At 39.9% G+C, this 19,977-nt stretch overlaps 1 long non-coding RNA gene and 4 other non-coding genes across 40 annotated transcripts in view; all 5 read left to right on the plus strand.

Moving 5' to 3' along the window:
• LOC116591906 overlaps positions 1-19,977 on the plus strand; it is an 88,784-nt gene that overhangs the window by 29,203 nt on the left and 39,604 nt on the right. For 22 of the 36 annotated variants that reach the window (XR_004286199.1, XR_004286233.1, XR_004286232.1 and 19 more), the window contains 5 exons: positions 5,149-5,929; positions 10,633-10,719; positions 12,799-12,885; positions 14,513-14,587; positions 19,720-19,760. This is a non-coding gene — a long non-coding RNA (uncharacterized LOC116591906). Of the gene's footprint in view, positions 1-3,159; positions 3,307-5,148; positions 5,930-6,973; positions 7,043-8,069; positions 8,609-9,021; positions 9,269-10,632; positions 10,720-12,798; positions 12,886-14,512; positions 14,588-19,719; positions 19,761-19,977 lie in introns of those variants that run through there. The other 14 variants (XR_004286208.1, XR_004286207.1, XR_004286198.1 and 11 more) reach the window with 13 other exon arrangements.
• Positions 1,211-1,282, plus strand: LOC116592242. Its single transcript, XR_004286406.1, has one exon. It is a non-coding gene; the product is annotated as a small nucleolar RNA SNORD113/SNORD114 family (small nucleolar RNA).
• Positions 8,495-8,566, plus strand: LOC116592229. The gene has a single exon (XR_004286395.1). It is a non-coding gene; the product is annotated as a small nucleolar RNA SNORD113/SNORD114 family (small nucleolar RNA).
• Positions 11,302-11,376, plus strand: LOC116592230. The gene has a single exon (XR_004286396.1). It is a non-coding gene; the product is annotated as a small nucleolar RNA SNORD113/SNORD114 family (small nucleolar RNA).
• LOC116592237 lies at positions 15,181-15,253 on the plus strand. The gene has a single exon (XR_004286402.1). It is a non-coding gene; the product is annotated as a small nucleolar RNA SNORD113/SNORD114 family (small nucleolar RNA).

Below are 19,977 nucleotides of genomic sequence, written 5' to 3' on the forward strand. Positions count from 1 at the left end.
AAAGGTCCTGACAGTAATTATTAGGCTGTTACTTAAGAGTAGGGAGAATAATGGTTACAAGCCTCATTCCCTGTCAAGTCTTAGATCCCATGATGTTTACCTTGCCAAAAATTAACCATAAAATGAGCTGACAAATAAGAAGGAGCACAGGTTTTGCACCAGTAATGAGAACGTGATATGACCCAGCTTTCTTATTAATCTGACCGTGTAAAACTCACGTCTACTTAGACACATCTAAGACAGACTGTCTAGAATTGGCTTTTTCATTTAGAGCATGGACACACCACAGCCAGCTTAATCATCCTCTGACGGTGAAGGTCTCTGTTGTTGCCTCTGTGGGTAAAGAGCACAGAGAACAGGATAAATAAGTATCGAAGTCTCTGTTCTCAGGGGAGATTGTTCATGAATTTCCAAGGCAGTATTCTTAAAAACTGGCTTCATGGAGAAAGATAGATATAGGGTTAGAGATATTTACATAGATACGAAATCAAAGAATGGCAAACATTGACCAAGGATATGAATATGTTATGAACCCAGGTTCACGGATTAGTCCTTCTCGGGGCCACATAAAAGTATGTCATCTTAGTCTGGCACCCAAGTACATGTAGAAGAATATCCCTTCCTTGGTAAAGGTCAAGGTTATTTCCTTGCGAGGCAGGAGAACATAGGGGGATAGGAGACGACGACCATTTTCGAGTTGTGAGGGAGAGGATGGCTCAGTGGTTCACTTTACCTTCTTTGCCATGTGGACACGTGAAGTAAAGAGAAAAGCAAAAACGTGTTATCGATGTGATACTGACTGGAAGCACAGCGGGACCCCCCAGAGGTGCACTGATGAAGGACATTGAATGTCCTTCAGCACGTGGGACAGGTACGGATAGACGAGCCTTGGTGAGAATCATTCCTCTCCTTCTTGGCATTTGTTATTCGTGGCTGTGGACTGAATTACATGCATGTAAAAATGATGCAGAAAGGAAGGTGTGAATGAGGAAGACAGAAGATGCCAAGTTGAGGGGCATTTGGGGGGCTCAGTCAGTTAAGCATCTGCCTTCGGCTCAGGTCGCGTTCCCAAGGTCCTGGGATGGGGCCCCTTGTTAGGCTCAGTGGGGAGCCTGCTTCGCCCTCTCCCTCTGCCCCTCCTCCCCCTGCCCTTGCTCTCTCTCTCCGTCCCTCATAAATAAATAAAATCTTTAAAAAAAATTGCCAAGTTTGGATCAGTGATGAGTACCCTGGGGTGTCTGAATGAAAGATTTTGACGAAGCTCCGTAGCTCTGAGGTCACTCCGAGAGGTCTGGTTATTCCCTCCGCGGTGAACGTACTTGCGAAGCACGAGAAGAATATTCAGGGGTCCTGCTCTTCGGCTTTGTGCTGCGTGGGTGTGCGAGGGTTTTAATCACAAATGAAGGAAAGAGATGAAGGGACGGCTGGGGACAAGGAAAGGCACACATCATTCAATTGCGAGAGCATGTTTCGAAACCTTTCGGAAGCGGTGAGGTCTGGGAAAATAAGTAGGTCAAGGTTTTACTCTGTTCGGCAGGGGACAAATGGTGAGGTGTGCCCAAGATTGGATGTTGTGATTATGAATTGATGGTGGGTTTGCTGATGGCTCATTTTATTAAGGAAAGGGAAAGATGTTTGCCTCGGTAAACAAGAAGACTTGAATTGAAGAATAAGGTTATGGACCAGTGATGAGAATGGGTCCTATAACAAGATGATTTACTGAGAGCAAATGATCACATTAAAGTTTTGTCCAGCGAGTTATAATTATGACATGTTACATGTTATTGTAAGCGTATGAATAGACTCATATTTTATTTAAAAGGTGAAAATCATACTCTAGTTAGGACCCTTATTATGGATACAGGATAATGATTATCCTGTTTCACACTACTGTTTGTATATTTAAAAAAAGCTACGCTTTTCTTGCTTTGTATAATGAACACAGACAGACACACATAGTAGTTACTGCTTTTCTGAGGGGCTGCCTAGTTTACCATTTTTCTTTTTCTTTCTTTTTTTTTTTTAAATTGAAGTACAGTTAATGCACAATATTGTATTAGTCTCAGGTGTACATCGTCGTGATTTGACAGCTCTGTTATGTTATGCTCGCCATAAGGGAACCTACCATCTTTGGCTTTTCTTTCTTTCTTTTTATTTGGAGAAGAAAAAGAGAAGGAATGAGGAGAGGGGAAGAAGGAGGGAGAGAAATCCTTTCTTTCTTTTCTTTTTTTTAAGATTTTATTTATTTATTTACACAGACAGAGAGGCAGGTGGGGGGTGGGGGAACCAGGCTCCCCGCTGAGCAGAGAGCCCCATGTGGGTTTCTACCCCAGGACCCTGAGATCATGACCTGAGCGGAAGGCAGACGCTTAACCCACTGAGCCGCTCAGGTGCCCCAGGAGAGAAATCCTAAAGCAAATTCTCTGCTGAGTGTGAAGGCTGACATGGGGCTCGATCTCAGAGCCCTGAGATCCCAACCTGAGCTGAAATTAAGAGTCAGATGTTTGACCAACTAAACCACCCAGGTACCCCCTGCCTTTAGTTTATATAATGAACAACAGGTAAAATTGTTCCATGAGTAATTGAATGAATGAATGAATGGATACATTAAGCAGAGTCAACCATGGGCCATTATTAAAAATATGCTATGAAACAAGGACTTACATTTATCCAGTCAATACAAGAAAGACCCATTGAAAAGGAGAATGTAGATTTTTACTCTGTGTCCAGTATGTGGGCGTGTGTATAATAGTCATGGTTGTTACTTGTGGGTTGAGTGGTCGATGTGATGGTGTTCATTATGTTATTTAAAATTAAAATTAAATGATGGAGTAAATAAACAGTAGTGATATTCTTGAGCCAATGAAAAGAAGGGCAAGTTTTATGTGTAATCTGGAACTCCATAATTAATATCTTTTAAACATACTTAAATTTATGATTTTTTCATCTTTATTATTATTTTGCTTTTTTCCATGATTTTTTTTTAAGATTTTATTTATTTATTTGACAGATAGAGATCACAAGTAGGCAGAGAGGCAGGCAGAGAGAGAGAGAGAGAGAGAGAGAGGGGAGGAAGCAGGCTCCCTGCAGAGCAGAGAGCCTGACGTGGGGCTCGATCCCAGGACCCTGGGATCATGACCTGAGCTGAAGGCAGAGGCTTTAACCCACTGAGCCACCCAGGTGCCCCACTTTTTTCCATGATTTTTAAAGCCTGATTTTTGTCTCAGAATTAAGGCACTATAGTTGATTAAATCATATCTAATGATGATGATGCTGGCTCTGGGGTTAAGGAGCAGAAATACCAAGGTGAGTAATGGTCAAAATTTATGTCCTCAGGGGAACTTGCTCAAGGGGGTTCACTGAAGTATTCCAAGGAATAAAGAGCCACATAGAAGTGTAACATTGAAGAGTGCTGCGTATCACCTACGGCAGGAATAGATTAAGAACCCTAGATCATGATGATTCATTCCATTTTGCACAATTGATGACTCCTTAAGAAAAGATGGGAGGTGTTTCATACATGTTCATACATGATACTTACATGACCGTGGATTTTAACATTCCTCCCTTCAGATGATTCAGGGAGCACACGTGTGCTGCTCTGAAGGCCACTGCAAAGGAGATCTGATGTATTAGCTTTATGAGAAACTGATAGATCTTTGTCATATGCAAGACACTCTTTTTGAGCTTTTGTAATTTGTGTGCATTGACTCCGTTGTCATTGAAACAGTCAATGAAACAGTAAAGAAAAGGTTAAAAGACTGAAAGAAAAAGAATGCAGAGCTCGGGACAGGGATGGATCCTGAAGCAGCGGTTGAGTCTGAATCTAAAATTGTATCGGATGTGGGGAAAGGGGACTCGATTGCACAGCTGGTGGGAGTGGGAGCCGGCGGAGGCACTCTGGAGAACAGGATGGAGGCGCCTCAGAATTAAAAACTAGAACTGAGTTGCAGTCTAGCAATTGCACTACTAGATATTCACCCAAGGAATACAAAGATACTAATTTAAAGGGACACAGGTGCTCTTACGTTTCTGGCAGCATGAGGTACAGTAGCCAAGATCCGGAAGCAGCCCAGGAGGCCGCGGATGGATGAAGGCATAAAGGAGAAGCGGCATGTGTAGCTGTGCACCAGGGAACGTCCCTCAGCCGCCAAAAGAATGAAATCTTGCCATTGGCAGTGATGTGGTTGACGCTAGAGAGTATTACGCTAAGTGAAATATGTCAGTTGAAGAGAGAAATGCCTTATGATTTCACCCCTGTTTGGAATTTAAGAAACAAAAGGAGCATAAGAACAGAAGAGAGGCAAACTGAGAAATAGACTCTTAACTACAGAGGACAAACCGATGGTCACCAAGGGGAGGTGGGGGCGGGGTGGGGGACCAGGTGATGGGGACGGCGGAGGGCACTTGTGATGAGCTGCGGCTGCTGAGTCACTCTATTGTACACTGGAAACTGGTCACACACTATGGGTTCATTATACTGGAATTTAAATAAAAACTGAAAAAGATAAAAATAAAAATTAAACATGGAACAAACAAACAAAATTGTATTAATCCTTGTCCGGAAATCGGCGGACTACTGTGAAAAAGAGAAAAGGTGGAGTCTTTGGCACATGGACTCCTGAGTGGATAAGGAAATGTGTAAATGAACAGAGATAAGGAGGGCCACACGTGGACCAACTGTGAAGTTGTGTAATAAAACGAAGATTGTGTTTAGTGTATATTTAAAGCACTGGGTTCCACAGATAAATCAAAGCTCTGAACTCTTCCATAAGGACAGGTATGGACAGATAGACCTGAGAGTTAATGTTGTTGCTTTGATTCTTTGTTTGGTGGTTTTAGTTAAGAGGGACAAAAAAAAAAAAAAAAAAGGGCTTACATAAGTAATCGGTTGTTTTAATATTGTCTTACTGAGAGAGGGCCAAGCATGAATCCATACGGAGGATGTGTCATATGACCAGAGTTACAGTCAATAGAACCATATTCAGTAGTTTAATTTTTTTTAAATCAAAAGAAGATTTAATTATCAGTTATGTCTCTGAGCCATGAGCATGTAGACTGGATATTTAATATTCCCGTTCCGTGCCTTGGTTTTCATTGATACTGACATACTGTCATAGGGGAATGAACGAGTGCATTTCTATACAGGTTAATTATTCAAAAGAAGGCTGAGCGAAGGCCAGTGAGGAATATGTGTCATGAACCAAAGATAATGATTGCTCCTTCTATACCCAAATGTTGTCCAGATAAAAAAAATAGAACTCGCAGCTCCTTCCACTTTGGGTAAAGTACACATAGAAATTTCTTCTTTAAGTTTTAATTTATGTTCCGATTGGTTAATGTATAGTGTGTTATTACTAGGTTCAGGTGTACATGGAAATTTGCATGGGGAAAGTCTTTAGAAAAATGGGTACATAATTGATTTATTTTATGCCTAATTATATACATGAATAAATAAATGAATCTGTAGACATCAATCAGAAAAATTTGTGCTTCATTGGTGGGAATATGCAATAAAATAAAGATTTACATTTACCCAGTTTTGTACAACTGAGGTCCATTAAAAGCAACCACTGAGTTGTTAAATTGATGAATAGGGAGTATGGAGATGGATATTTATGGTAGATAATGGTTCATATTCTCATGCTGGTGTTAATTGTGTTGTTGAAAAAGAAAAATTAAGTAAGTCAATAAATAAGAGTGATTCATGGACAATGATAACATTCTAAAATGACCCACATTCATGATTGACCTGATATTGTAACACTGATCTTTGCTTAAAAAAAAAAAAAATCTAACTGTAGGCTTTTTCTCTTTTTGGGAGTCTGCATTTTCACCAAGTGAGCACACCACAGATGATTTAATCATTCTCGAATGCTAAAGATCTTGGCTTTCACAAACCGTGTGGGTAAGGAAAGAAGAAATTGATGTAAGTAGCAGAGTGTTACATTCTTGGGTTGGGAGGTTGGTTTAGGGGTGTTGCTTGGATTTTCCAAAGTAATGAATGGGTAGATTAATAAATAAAGCCAAGTAACACCAGCACAGACCCAAATTGGGATTTATGATTAATCAGATTCAGTACTACTGAAATTGAGTAGAAAAGAAACGGGGTGTTTCCTTTGTTTCCAGGGTTGATCCCCATTGTGTTTCATTTTTGCCTTGTAGTACATTTAAGTACTTCTCCATTGGTAAAGATGAACGCTGTGAATTTCTTGAGGAAGGAACACACAAGATGGGTAAAATGGTTGGTGTGCCAGTTGGGGAGAAAGAGTGAAGGTCCCATGGTTATTTCTTGAAGCATCTTTAAATGTAAAAGGGCCAGGCATGGACCCATGAAATTGATAGGAAGCAAGGATGTTGGCTAATTCAAATTTGCAGAGAGCATCCACATACATTGCAAAACAAGTCCTTGTCTATTAGCGCTACGGGAGTTGGGCATAGAGCTTAGTTCTTAGTGATATTCAAGGATGTCGTTCTCGGGCTCTCTGCGTTCATGAGAACGGATTATACCGTTATTAGTGAATCAATGGATAATGAAATAAGCAATTCATAAATAAAGGAAGAAATCTATTAATGATGAGTATTCGGAGATGTATGAATCCAAGATTTTAATTAAACCTAATTTTTGAGGTCCATTAGGAAAAACGTCTAATTTTGAGGTCCATTAGGAAAAAAAAAATCTAGTTATTTCTTCTGTGAGAGACGGACTTAAACACAAAAGTTAGGAGGAGTCGGTGGTCTGGCCCTGAGCTCTAGTTCTTAATGTCTGTGATTGGTCTCCTAAGTACAGTGAGGCAAGAGGAAGGGTTTGTGAGTGAGTGCTGGCCCGTGATGTGAGTTTGCAGTGGTAACAGGAATTATTGCATTATTCCCCCAAACTCTGAGTTCCAGCATCTGAATCGATCAAGGCTTTTTCCATAAGGAATGTGGATCCCCTTCTGTGAGAATCCGTGTTGTTTCTGATTTCGTGTAGGTAGCTGGTGGTTGGTTCTGTTTAGAAAAGGAACAAATCAAATCTTTCACACTCCAAACAATTGCTTAGGTAAGTGCCTCATGGAAAGAAAGCCCAGCATGGATTGATATTGAGAATAGGATCGTAACTGTGACCAAACGAATGCTGTTCGCTATTATCTGAGAAAACAAAAAAGAGTCTAACAGGTTGTAACTGGGGACAGCGAACATACGGACAGATGCTAGTATTCGTCAGTGTTGTTCCGTGCTCAGTTTGCCTTCACTTTATACCGTTAGAAGTTATTGAGTAATGAGTTCTTATATTGGTTAGTTATTTAAAAGAAGGCAGAGGAGGGGCGCCTGGGTGGCTCAGTGGGTTGAGCCTCTGCCTTCTGCTCTGGTCATGGTCTCAGGTCCTGGGATCGAGCCCCACGTCTGGCTGCTCAGTGGGGAACCTGGCCCCCCCCCCCGCCCCCAGCCTGCTGCTCTGCCTACTTGTGAGCTCTCTCTGTCAAATAAATACATAAAATCTTTAAAAAAAAAAAAGCAAAAAGGCAGAGGAGCCTGGGTCTTGAAACCAATATAATGATTAAACCATTTTAGAAGAAGAGGAAGAAATCTAGACTTAATCCCACTTTGGACAGAGTGGCTCTCAGCCATTGCAGGAACTGGGATTTCGGTTTTGGAGTACTGGCGGGTTTTACTCTTTTTCTTCAAAAAATGAATAAATAATCAAATTACTCTTCAACTAGTTAAATAAGAGAGAAACATGAGTGGATCAATAGATAGGGTATACATTAGAGTGAACTTGAGACCAATGCTTCATGGTGCGCTCTGAGCGAAGCACGAGTATGGCCCCTTGAAAAAGATGAATGAGGCTGGGAACCACGTAGTTAGGGAGTATCCAGATGGATAGAAGGACAAGTTACGTTTAGTTATTTCGCGACTCGTGGGTGGTAGATTTCATACTGTTCTCTGCATAAGTGAAAAAGTAAATGGTAAATAAGTCAATAAAAAATGGAGTCCTTCTTGAGTCCGTAATGAGAATATGGTAGCAACTAAGGTTTATTCATCTCGTACTTCTTGACTTGAGTCCATTAAAAGAGTTCAGTCTCTGCTGTTCTGTTCTTTATAAGAAGTGTACTTTAATTCATGCAACAAAAACACTATAGCTGATTTAATTATTCAATGGTACTAAAGATTTTAGTTTTTACCTTTGTGGGTAAGGAGCCTAGAGACTGTAGTAGATTATAGTCAGAATTCATGTCCTCAATTTGGGTGGTTCAGTATGGCATTATGTCAAAGGAATAAATGCTTAACACCTAAGTAAAATGAAAAGGTGCCACAGAGGGACCAATAATGGAAACTAAACAATGTGTACAGTTAATCCAACTCAGAACAATTAGCGTTTGTTAAAAATCATGGAGGATTTTTATTCATTTTTAGGGCTTTTAATGTTATAGTTTGTATCATGGTTAATTTAAACATTCGTTCAGTGATAAAGATCTAGGCCATTTATCCTTCAACTGTCAGGGAGCAAGTTTGGACCAATGATGAGTATCCTGGGGTGTCTGAATCAATGATTTTGATTAAACCCTATAACTCTGAGGTCAGAAACCTAGTTAATGCCTATATGGTTAATCAGCTTACAGCAGAGGTTAGTAATATTCAGCCTTTTGTTCTTAAGTTGTGAAGGTTCATAGGTCTGGGTTGTCGCACTCTAAGTGAATTAATAAATGAATAAATAAACACAGAAATAAAGCAGAGAGCCATATGTCCCCCAATTACGAGAACGTGTAATGTGTTTTTTTAAATTAATATTTTCTGAAGTATCCAGAACATATCCATAATATCCATAATGTATTGATTAAATCTGATCTCTGTTTGGGACAGGAACATATGCAGATGAGTACCGGGAAATCCGCGTGCATTGTTCTGTGTGGTCTTCAAGGTGCTGGTTGCTTGTTGAAAACAAGAAAACATGCTCTGGTTGGTTATAGCTGGGGGTAATGAGTATATGAACAGCTGTTAATTCTATTTCAATTTCTAATCCACTTTGTGTGTTTGTAGATATTGGTGATACTGCGAGTGAATGTATAAATACATTTATGCCTCAACCAATTATTTTGAAGAGGGTACAGCAGGATTTTCTCAACCCCTCATTACTGACATCTTGGGCTGGATAATTCATTGCCTGGAAGGCCGTCTGTACATTGTAGAATGTTTAGTAACTTCCCGGCCTCTACTCGATGCCAATATGGACAGCCCCTTCCCTGCCCTCGCCAGCTGTGACAGTCAGAAATATTTCCAGACATCGGTAAATGTCCTCTGGTAGCAGATTTTTTTGTCTTAGTTTTAGTCTTTTTAAAAAAATTCTTCATTTAAATGCAGATTAGTTAACATGTATTAGTCATATCAGAGGTAGAAGTCAGTGATTCATCAGTCAGCTCTAACGCCCAGGGCTCACTCCACCACGTGCCCTCCTTAATGCCCGTCACCCAGTTACCCCGTCCCGCCACTCACCTCCCCTCCGGCAGCCCTCAGTTTGCTTTCTAGAGTTAAGAGTCTGTTATGGTGTGTCTCCCTCTCTGTTTTCATCTTATTTTAGTTTTCCTTCCCTCCCCCTATGTTCATCTGTTTGTTTCTTAAATGCCACATATGAGTGAAATCATGTGGTGTTTGTCTTTCTCTGACTGACTTGTTTTGCTTAGCGTAATACCCTCTAGTTCAACCCATGTTGCAAATGGCAAGATTTCATTCTTTTTGATGGCTGCATAGTATTCCATTGTATATCTATACCACCTCTTCTTTATTCATTCATCTGTGGATGGACATTTGGGTTCTTTCCATAGTTTGGCTATTGTGGACATTGCTGCTGTAAACATTGGGGTACAGGTGCCCTTTGAATCATTATATTTGTATCCTTTGGGCAAACACCTAGTACAATTGCTGGGTCGTAGGGTAGCTCTGTTTTCAACTTTTTGAGGATCCTCCATGCTATTTTCCAGAGTGGTTGCACCAGCTTGCGTTCCCACCAGCAGCGTAGGAGGGCTCCCCTTTCCCGGCATCCTCGCCAGCATCTGTCGTTTCCTGACTTGTTAATTTTAGCCATTCTGGCTGGTGTGAGGTGGCATCTCACTGTGGTTTCTGATTTGTCATGGCATGAGTTATCACAGAGACTGTAAAATAAGGATTTATTTTATTTTATTTATTTATTTTTAAAAAGATTTTATTTATTTATTTGACAAAGATAGCGAGAGCAGGAACACAAGCACACGGAGTGGGTTGTGAGAGCGAGAAGCAGGTTTCGCACAAAGCGGGGAGCCTGATGTGGGTTTTGATCCCAGGACCCTGAGATCATGACCTGAGCCGAAGGCAGATGCTTAATGACTGAGCCATCCAGGCGCCCCATAAAATAAGGATTTAAATGTACCCAATTCTGCAAAAGAAACATCTGTTAAAATTATTTTTTGTTTTGTTTAAACTATTCATATGTAAGGATATTTTTGATAGGTACTGTTTTTATCCTTGTGTGGTAGATTCAGCAGTGGCTAGTACGTTATTTAAATGTGAAAGCAGTGTACTAGAGTAATTAGAGAACTACCAAAATTTATTACTACCTAATTCCACATACTTACCGTACATTAAGAACGTAGGTTAATTCTACTTTTTCCTCCACAGAATAACCGTAAGACAGCAGACTTACACATTTTCTAAGAAACAACATCTTGGCAGTTAGCTCTGTGTGTAAAGACTGTAGACAGAAATGTAAGTAAGACTCAGAATTCCCGTCCCCGCTTGGGAGGCTTTGTTCGTGAGTGTATGTTTGAGGAATCAGTGTCCATAAAAGAAATAAAAATCTCCAAATATGGACCAGTGATGGGAATATGTCATCAATATTACTTTTAATCTAAGTTGGCACACTTGAGGTGTTTAAAGTTGGCAAACTCGAGATAGTCGTTTCATTCATTCTCAGAACTACTTGATATTTCATTTTATCGACCTCCACAGAGGACTCGAACATTTCCATATGTGGCAGCCTATAAGCCAATGGAAGACTTTGTTTTGAGATGGGTTAGAGGTGGTGGTCTCATCACTTTTCATTGAAACATCTTTAAAACATGGGCAAATTAAATAAAACCACAGAAGGACCAGTGGTGAATGTGGATTTGCTACGAGGCATGGATAATAATTGATCACATGTGTTCTCTGAGGTCCATTGTAAAAGGAGATTGAGTCGGCTTCCTTTGTGGGAAAAGGGCCACTGGTGGGAAGATCTTGTCCTGGAAATTTATGATTGTATTGTTCAATTCCTGGAGAAATAAAGAGATAAAGGAAGAAAAGCGTGCCTGGACCAATGATGAGTACCATGGGGTATCTGAAACAGGAGTTTTGATTAAACCCATATGCAACTCTGAGGTCCGTTACAAAGAGACACGTAGTTATTTCCTCGGTGGGAAAGGAGCACATGGTACCTTGTGCTTGGGCTGTCTGGTTCTTAGTGATGCACCGTATTTTATTATAAAATTAACTCACAAATTTAAAAAAAGTGTGTCAATGAAAAAAAATAGGACAAGATTTGCACTCGTTATTAAGGAATGTAATGTAACATGGAGTAGTAGTATTAAAATTTGGCTGAAACTCTGATTTCTTATAAATTAATAGTAAGTGAAAGGGTTATATGGGTATTTGTCCATAATACTCAGGAGTGTTTGTTGGTGCTGGGTTGCTGACTGATTCTTTTATTAAGGAAATGGCAGCACATTTACTGTATACTAGTTGGTTAAATGACCACATAGCTGAGAGCCAAGCAGAGACTAATGATTAGGATGATTTATAGGAGAACAGTCATTGTTAATCCAGTCTTTTAAAAACTTACTTTTATTAAAATAATAAAAAAGAAGGGGCGCTTGGGTGGCTCAGTGGGTTAAGCCGCTGCCTTCGGCTCAGGTCATGATCTCAGGGTCCTGGGATCGAGCCCCACATCGGGCTCTCTGCTCAGCGGGGAGCCTGCTTCCTCCTCTTTCTCTGCCTGCCTCTCTGCCTACTTGTGATCTCTGTCTGTCAAATAAATAAATAAAATCTTAAAAAAAAAACAATAAAAAAGAAGCAAGTCTGTTATTGACGGTGAGGACTATGGCCAGACGTAAATTTTGTACAGTGTTTTTGCCCAGTAGATAAGATTACAGATATTAGTGTCTTTGTGTAAGGGAAAGAAAGTATAATTTTATATATCAATCTATTTTTAAAAAGTCAGCAAACCATGGACCAATTAGCACCACATGTTTAAGTATCAGGATTTTGATTTCTTTTATTTTTCCAATGACAGATAGTCTAGGAAAAACTTGAGGCTTTTCTGTTTTTTGAAAGGTATATTGAGTCCTTTCCAAATTGTTGTAATTTGGTTCTGGGTTGGTGTTTAACCATTCCGAGTCTTCTTTAGAAAGCTGGTATTATGATTCACCGAATAGTAAAATCAGCCAGTAAATGAGTGAATCCATAAATCCATAAATACATGTAGCGGAGGATAGAACCAAGAAACAAATTAAGTATGTTAAAGTCTACACAGGTGATCATGCCCCCCCTTCGTAGGTAGCAAATAAAGATGTCTCTAATTGGTAATTTTTATTTTAGTTTGTGTTGAGCAAGGAATTCAATAGTATTCCTATTATTCAGTAGAAATTTAAGTGAGAGAGTACCATCTTTGGGAAGATGATGAGAATGTGGTAGGAAATAGAGTTGCTGGTTCACTGTTCCCCTTCACAAATTTCAGTTTAAAAAAGAGACCTCTGTTTTCATTGTGTTTACAAGTTGACTTTCCGTCCCCCCTTCTTCCTTTGTTTGTAGAATGAACACAAAGCCGATTTTATCATTCTCTAATCCGGAAGACCTGGCTGATAATTCTGGGACTAAGAAGCGTAAAAACTTATACATGTAAATATCAATGCTCGTGTTCAAGGCTTAGGTAGGGTTATTTATGGGAGTCCATGGAATTAGTTCAATAGAATAACTAGTTAAATGCTATATGAAATTAAGGAATGCCAGTCCCAACCCTGGGACTGGAAAGTGTCACGAATTAAAATTTATATTTACTTTGACTCATCTGAACTGTGGACCATTAGTAAAGTGATGGAGGGCTTTTCACATATTCTCAAAGCACTGTATCTTCTCATTTAATATTCTTGCCCCATTTGCTTAATGCATTCCTTCACGGGTAACGACCTCAATTATTAACCCTTGCAGCTAGAATGCCTCCGAAGATGGCAGATGTCACTTTTGTCCCTTGTGGGTTGAGATGATAGGTCTCTGGTTGTTGATGACACCAGCTTTCATGTGTGGGCAAGTCAGGTGACAAGGAGCAGGAGTGCCCTGGTCCTAAGTTAGGGCCCGAGACTGAAGGCAGTGTGCTGAGCAATCCCTCTGTGAAAACCAGAGGTTCCTTGCGACAAGTGAGTGACTGTTTGCTCTCCACAAACGCGGGCAATGAAGAGATCTTGGTTGTCTTTCAGGCTTTTGTTCTCAGTTTTGTGTCATTAAAGCTTATTGATTGTTTAACTGTTGTCCATGAATCTGTGAATGAATGAGCCCATTCAAGAAAGTGTAAGTGAGTGAAGAGGGAACGGCCTGGGCCCCCTCAGTGATGAGTACTGGTGGAGGTTTTCCAACCCACACCTTTGAAGAAGCCTTCCGGAGCTCTGAGGTCCGTTCCGGAGAGCGAACCCGTCAATATTCTCTGTAGAAATTCGCTCATAGGAGAAGTTAGGAAAATTCAATAAACTTGCCCCAGGCTTTTGTGGTTCATGGATATGGATTGTATTATTTCAAGTGAATCAATGCATGAATGAATAAAGAAATGAGTCCATGAAACACTGAAAGCCTCCTCATGGGACAATTAGCAGAGTGCAGTGAACACTATTAATATCAATACAGTCTTGAAGGAAAATGGAAAGGCTTACTCTGTAATCCCCTTTTAGATGGAAACATATTAGTGTCTGTAGCTCAGGGCCAGGGTTTGGCACTTCTGCAGCTTGCGGCGGGGGTGGGGGGTGGGGGCGCGGTTAAACTAGAGAAAGGAAGGTGTTTGCATCATTCAATAATCTGTTAGATAACCACCTTTTTTTTTTTTCTTAAGATTTTATTATGTATTTAACAGAGAGAGAGACAGACAGCGAGAGAGGGAACACAAGCAGGGGGAGTGGGAGAGGGAGAAGCAGACTCCCCACTGAGCAGGGAGATGGACTCTGGGCTGGATCCCAGGACCCTGGGATCATGACCTGAGCCGAAGGCAGATGCTTAATGCCTGAGCCCCCCCAGGCGCCCCCATAACCATCTCTGTAATACGTGTTGACGCAGGTGGATAAATGTAACCATTACAGATTTAATCTTGGGCTTAGGTGGTAGACTTGATAGTATTTCTTATATTTTTGATCACTAAGAATTCCGTACTTGATTAATAAAGAATTGCACGTTTGAGCCAAAGTTCTTACTGGTATCTAGCTCTGTCTGATTGACAGCCATTAAAAAACGCTAAATGTAGCCGTATCTGCTTTTTCCTATCCAGAGTGAACAACAGCATGGCTGACTCAGTCATTCGCCGGAGTCATTACAGTCGACCAGGAGGTGAAGCCTGAGAGAAGTGAGTCCTGTAGTTTGCATTCTCTGTTTGTTCATGGGTGTTACCTGAAGAATTTCAAAGTAAATAATTGTGTACTGCACACACTAAATAAATAAAACTCTCCAAGTGTGGGCTGGTGATGGGAATGTGTTATAAACCAAAAATGACACTTAATCTAAACTAGTACGATGAAGGTAATTTTAAAAGAAGGTAGAAGGTCTATAATTTATTTCCAGAGCAGTTTAATAGTCTTTATTTTTTGCCATGGCTGGTTTAAGCATTCCCATATGGGTAGAGCTAGCCGACAGCTCTTCGGGGGCAGCCCAGAGGTGAGTGAAGATGGTGGTTTCGTTATTTTTCGTTGAACCATCTTTGACAAATGGACAAATTAAATAAGAGAGGGCCACATAGGAAGCAGTGCTAAATGTGGGTTTGCTAGAAAAGCAGGGAATTTGACTCATCTGCATGTGTAGCTTTGAGCACCATTACAAAAAGATGAATTCGCTCTACGGGGGAAAAGCCCAAAATTCGAGGATCTTGTTTTTGGAATTTTGTGATTGTATTATTATTCGTGAATCAGAAAACCAATCAATAAACAAAAAAATTTCCTAGCATGGACCAATGATGAATGTCATGGGGTTTCTGAAACAAGAATTTTGATTAAACCCGTCTGCAACTGAGGTCCATCACGAAGAAGCACCTCATTATTCTCTTTGTGGGAAATGAGCCTACAGCATCTTATTCGTGGGCTTTTGTGGTTTGGGGTATGAATTGCATTATTATAATACAATTAGCCCATGAATAAAGAAATATATCAATGAATAAAGAATAAGAGAGAGATGCATGCACTAGTTTTAAGGCATATAATGAAACGTGGGTAGTTACTAAAACCATTTTGAGATATTTAGTCTCAATAAATGAATAGTCAAGGTTTTTTATCACTTTAGTAAGTGCATGTGGTCAGCAGCGCATAAGAGTCCGTGTTTTGTGGCGAGGCGCATTGCTAGTTGATGATTTTATTAAGGAAAGGGAAATGCATTTACATAAGTAGTTGATTGAATAAACTGATGGAGAGGGAGACCACGGAGCAGGGATGGTGATGTTTTATGCAGCCGCACTCATGGTTAATGCAGTCTTTGTATGCAGTTCTGTGTAAGCAAACAGATATTAAAGAATCAGTTTGCTATTCTTCTGGGTAATGACATAAGGACAGATGTAAATATTATTCAAGGTACTTAGCCAGGGTTGGGGGCTGACATATATTGCAGCATAATTACATGTGAGTAAATGTATTTGCATTTATGTCAAATTTTTTTTAAAAAGTCGGCCACCAGTGCACAAAGAGAAAGCATGCGGTTGCATGTGAAGACCATGATATATCACGTCTTACACAACTGATAAGCCATAGGCATTCAAAGAGCCCTAGGCCTTTCTAATGGTGCGCACAGACATTTTATAAATAATAAGTATTTTACTTCTGTTTTGAGAGTTGTTTAATTTTTGGAATTCTCTTAGAACAGTGAAGGGATGGCCTTATTATCCCATGAGTAATTAGATAGAACAGTTAGTGGGTGGATTAATAAATATATTAAGTAGGGTCAGGCTTGACTCCCCGGTGAGATTGTGCCCTGAATTGAATCTCCTACGTATCCAGTTCTGCACAAATAAAGTTCAACAAAAAAGATGATCCTGGCTTTTACCTACATGGGTAGGAAGTCCAGACAGATATTCCTAATTACAATTATTTTTCTTTTGTTCAGTGCTAGGTTCGGCGGTGGTCATCTTATTATTTAAAATAAAAAATCACACAAATTAGTAAACATGAAGTAGAGCTCTCTCTTCCAGATGTTTAGAAAGTAATGCAAATTAAGGTTTCTGGTTGATTTTCTTTGATCATTTAAAATAGTTCAAGGTAGACATTCTTTTCAAATTTTGCTTTACTCCCTAGAATGAGCACAATTTACCAAACTTGATTATTAATTATCATTTTTAAAAAAATCTTATTTATTGGTCTGACAGAGATCACAAGTAGGCAGAGAGGCAGGCAGAGAGAGAGGGGGGAAGCAGGCTCCCCGCTGAGCAGAGAGCCCGATGCGGGGCTCGATCCCAGGACCCTGAGATCATGACCCGAGCCAAAGGCAGAGGATTAACCCACTGAGCCACCCAGGCACCCCTAAACTTGATTATTAACTCATGGTGAAGAACTTGACTTTCTTCTCTTTGGGTAAAGATAGAAGCAGAGATCAATGGAAACCACAGCCAGTGTTCATGAATTGCTTGGGGGCTTGTTCCTCAGTATTCATTGGGGAGCTTTGAAAGAGTGAGCGTCTGCATACATGAACAGATTCAAAGGTGGTCATGTGTTGACCAATGATTAAAATATGTTATAAATTCAGAATTATGGTTAGTCCATTTCAGCATTACTGAATTTATTGAGATGAAGGATGAAAGGCATTTCAGTAATTTTTTAAAACACTCTCCCACTCCATTTTACTTTTGTTCTGCGGTGGATTTAAACACTTCTCTGTTGGTTGATGTTGTTATAGACCATGAACCCACTGAGGGGAGAACATAAGAAAATGGGATGTGTTGCCTTTTTCTTAGTCATGGTACAAAATGATGGGTCACCGTACCATCTTTGGATTTATTTATTTTTAAAGAGTTTATTTATTTATTTGACAGAGATCTGACCTGAGCTGAAGGCAGAGGCTTTAACGCACTGAGCCACCCAGGCACCGCCCCTTCCCCACCACCCCCCCGCTCCATACCATCTGTAAAACATGGTGTGTAGTGAAAGAGCCCAAGTGGGGACCAGTGACTAAGGGAGTTGAGATGATGCAGGGAAACACATTGGCGACGCTGAGGCGCATTGCATGGAGAGAGCTAGCTCTGTAGCAAGTCAGCTTTCGTGGATGTATTTCTATCCTCAAGGACCTTCATTTTGTTTTCCTAATTCATGCACATTGACTGTAATAATTAGTGAACCAGCGAATAAGTCAGAACAGTGTATGAAATGAAGGTGCAGGATAACACGTGTGCATCCATGACGAGTGTGCGTGGGGCACCTGAATACCATTTTTGATTAAACCAGTCTGTTAACTCTGAGGTCCACTGCATCTACGGGAAATGTGCATATAGATGAAATTAGAGATATGCAAGGTGGTCTTTATTTGTGTTGTTGTCTTGTTCACAACTATGAATTGTGTTATTATAAGGAAAGGATCAGTGAAGAGAAGGCCAGCACCTTATCTAATCAAGAAAGGAGTTAATGAATGAAAAATAATTATTAATATTTTTTGGAATTTTGAGTTAAAATAGACTAAGGGTTCTCCTCCTTTGGGAACAAATAGATAGATATATGCGAACATCAGTGTTTTCTTCTGAGGTGGTAGTGAGTCAGTGACCTGTCTTATTTTGAAAAGGAACAGGAAACTCACTTACATATTGCATAGTAATCAGCAATACGTAATAGTACATATATATTCAATTAAAATCTGGCAAATCATGATAAGCCCATTAGTATAAAATATTTTAATAAATAAGACTTAATATAATCAATGATAAACCCCAACATACATTATTAAATAATTATTGAAACTTAGAAACGATCTAAGTATGAACATTCAATAGGAGAGTGCGGTAAGGGTGTTCATGGACTTTTCTTTCAAAAGAAAAATGTAAAAATAAATAAATAACCAAACATGAAAGAAAAATGTAGCTGTGTTTTATTGATGATTTCTGCAAGTGAAAAGCCAATGGATCCATTTCGTGTCACTCAGCTTTCTTGTGAAGTATCTCACTGCTCGCCGGGATCCGTGCCATTATTAGTAGCGCGTAAGAAGTTTTATGTCTCAGTCCATTATTTAAAAGAATGTAGACTATGGGTCAGTGAGGAGCGCGTATCCCATACAAAGGAGCACGGTAAAACCTGTTTTATCATCTTGAAGTCCACTTAAGTGAAAAATATCCAGGTCCCTTCATCAGGGAAAGATCATATAACCACCATTCTCTAAATCTATCTTGCTGTTGACATCTACATTCAAAAATAAAAATTCGCACCTTTGTAACACTAGCTACGTTTCAGACTGGATGTGGCCAGTGCTGCCATCTTGAACGAGTGGTGCTCATGGAGACTTTTTCCATCACTGCAGAAAGTTCCGTCAGTACAGCAGGGCTGAGATGGCATGTCGTAGTACTCAGTTTTGGGTGGTTTACGGCTCTACCTTCTTGTGTTTTCTTTAGAAATAAAAGGTAGATGGGGTGCCTGGGTGGCTCAGTGGGTTAAGCTGCTGCCTTCGGCTCAGGTCATGATCTCAGGGTCCTGGGATCGAGTCCCATATCGGGCTCTCAGCTCAGCAGGGAGCCTGCTTCCCCTCTCTCTCTGCCTGCCTCTGTGTCTACTTATGATCTCTGTCAAATAAATAAATATAAGCTTTTTAAAAATAAAAAAAGAAATAAAAGGTAGATAATTAAATTATCCTTAGAGTTAGTCAAAAAGTGAGTAAATAAATTAATTGATAAACACAAGAATTCAATTAATGTTTGATATAGGACGGCTCATTGTTCAGACTGTTTCCTGAAATAAGAACTTAAATTCATCCCATTTTGCTCAAGTTTTCCCACTGAAGGAGAACCTGGACTTTTTACTCTTCGGTAGGTTATAGAGACAGATACCAGTAATGTGCTAGTTTTTTTTGTTTGTTTGTTTTGGGTGGTAGATTATAAACGATCATCTTTATGATATTTCACATTAAAAATTGAGTGATTCAGAGGTACCTGGGTGGTAGGTTAAGCCTTTGCCTTTGGCTCAGGTTATGATCCCAGGGTCCTGGGATCGAGCCCCACATTGGGCTCTCTGCTCAGCGGGGAGCCTGCTTCCCCCTCTACCTCTGCTGCTTCTCTGCCTACTTGTGATCTCTCTCTCTCTCTGTCAAAAAAATAAAAATCTTTAAAAAATAAAAAAAAAATAATTGAGTAATTCAGTGGATGAAAAGGATACCACTGTTGTATCGATGAAAATGTAACACAAATGAATATTTATGATTAATCTACTAATGCAGAACTAACTTCTATTTAAAAATCTACATTTGTTCTTTTCACTCTTCTAAAAATCTACACTATCCTCCTGGATGAATACTCCACGTTGGTTTTAGCCGTCGTCCAATGAGGAAGATCTTGACTGTTACTTTTGTGGGTAAGAAGCAAATGTAACAAAGTTTGTTTTTGTTCGTGTGGTTTGTCCATATGTGGTCACTAAGGTAGTTAAAATAGAAAGGCTCTAGACACAAAAATAAAATCTAAGAACACGAAGTATGGACCAATAGTGGGACTGTGTTCTGGGCACAGGAGCAGTAGGAGTAGAATGAACCCATTTCAACACAACTGAGATGCAATTTTAAATGGAAGGCATT

The sequence above is a fragment of the Mustela erminea genome, chromosome 5, assembly GCF_009829155.1.
Source record: "Mustela erminea isolate mMusErm1 chromosome 5, mMusErm1.Pri, whole genome shotgun sequence".
NCBI classification, from domain to species: Eukaryota; Metazoa; Chordata; class Mammalia; order Carnivora; family Mustelidae; genus Mustela; species Mustela erminea.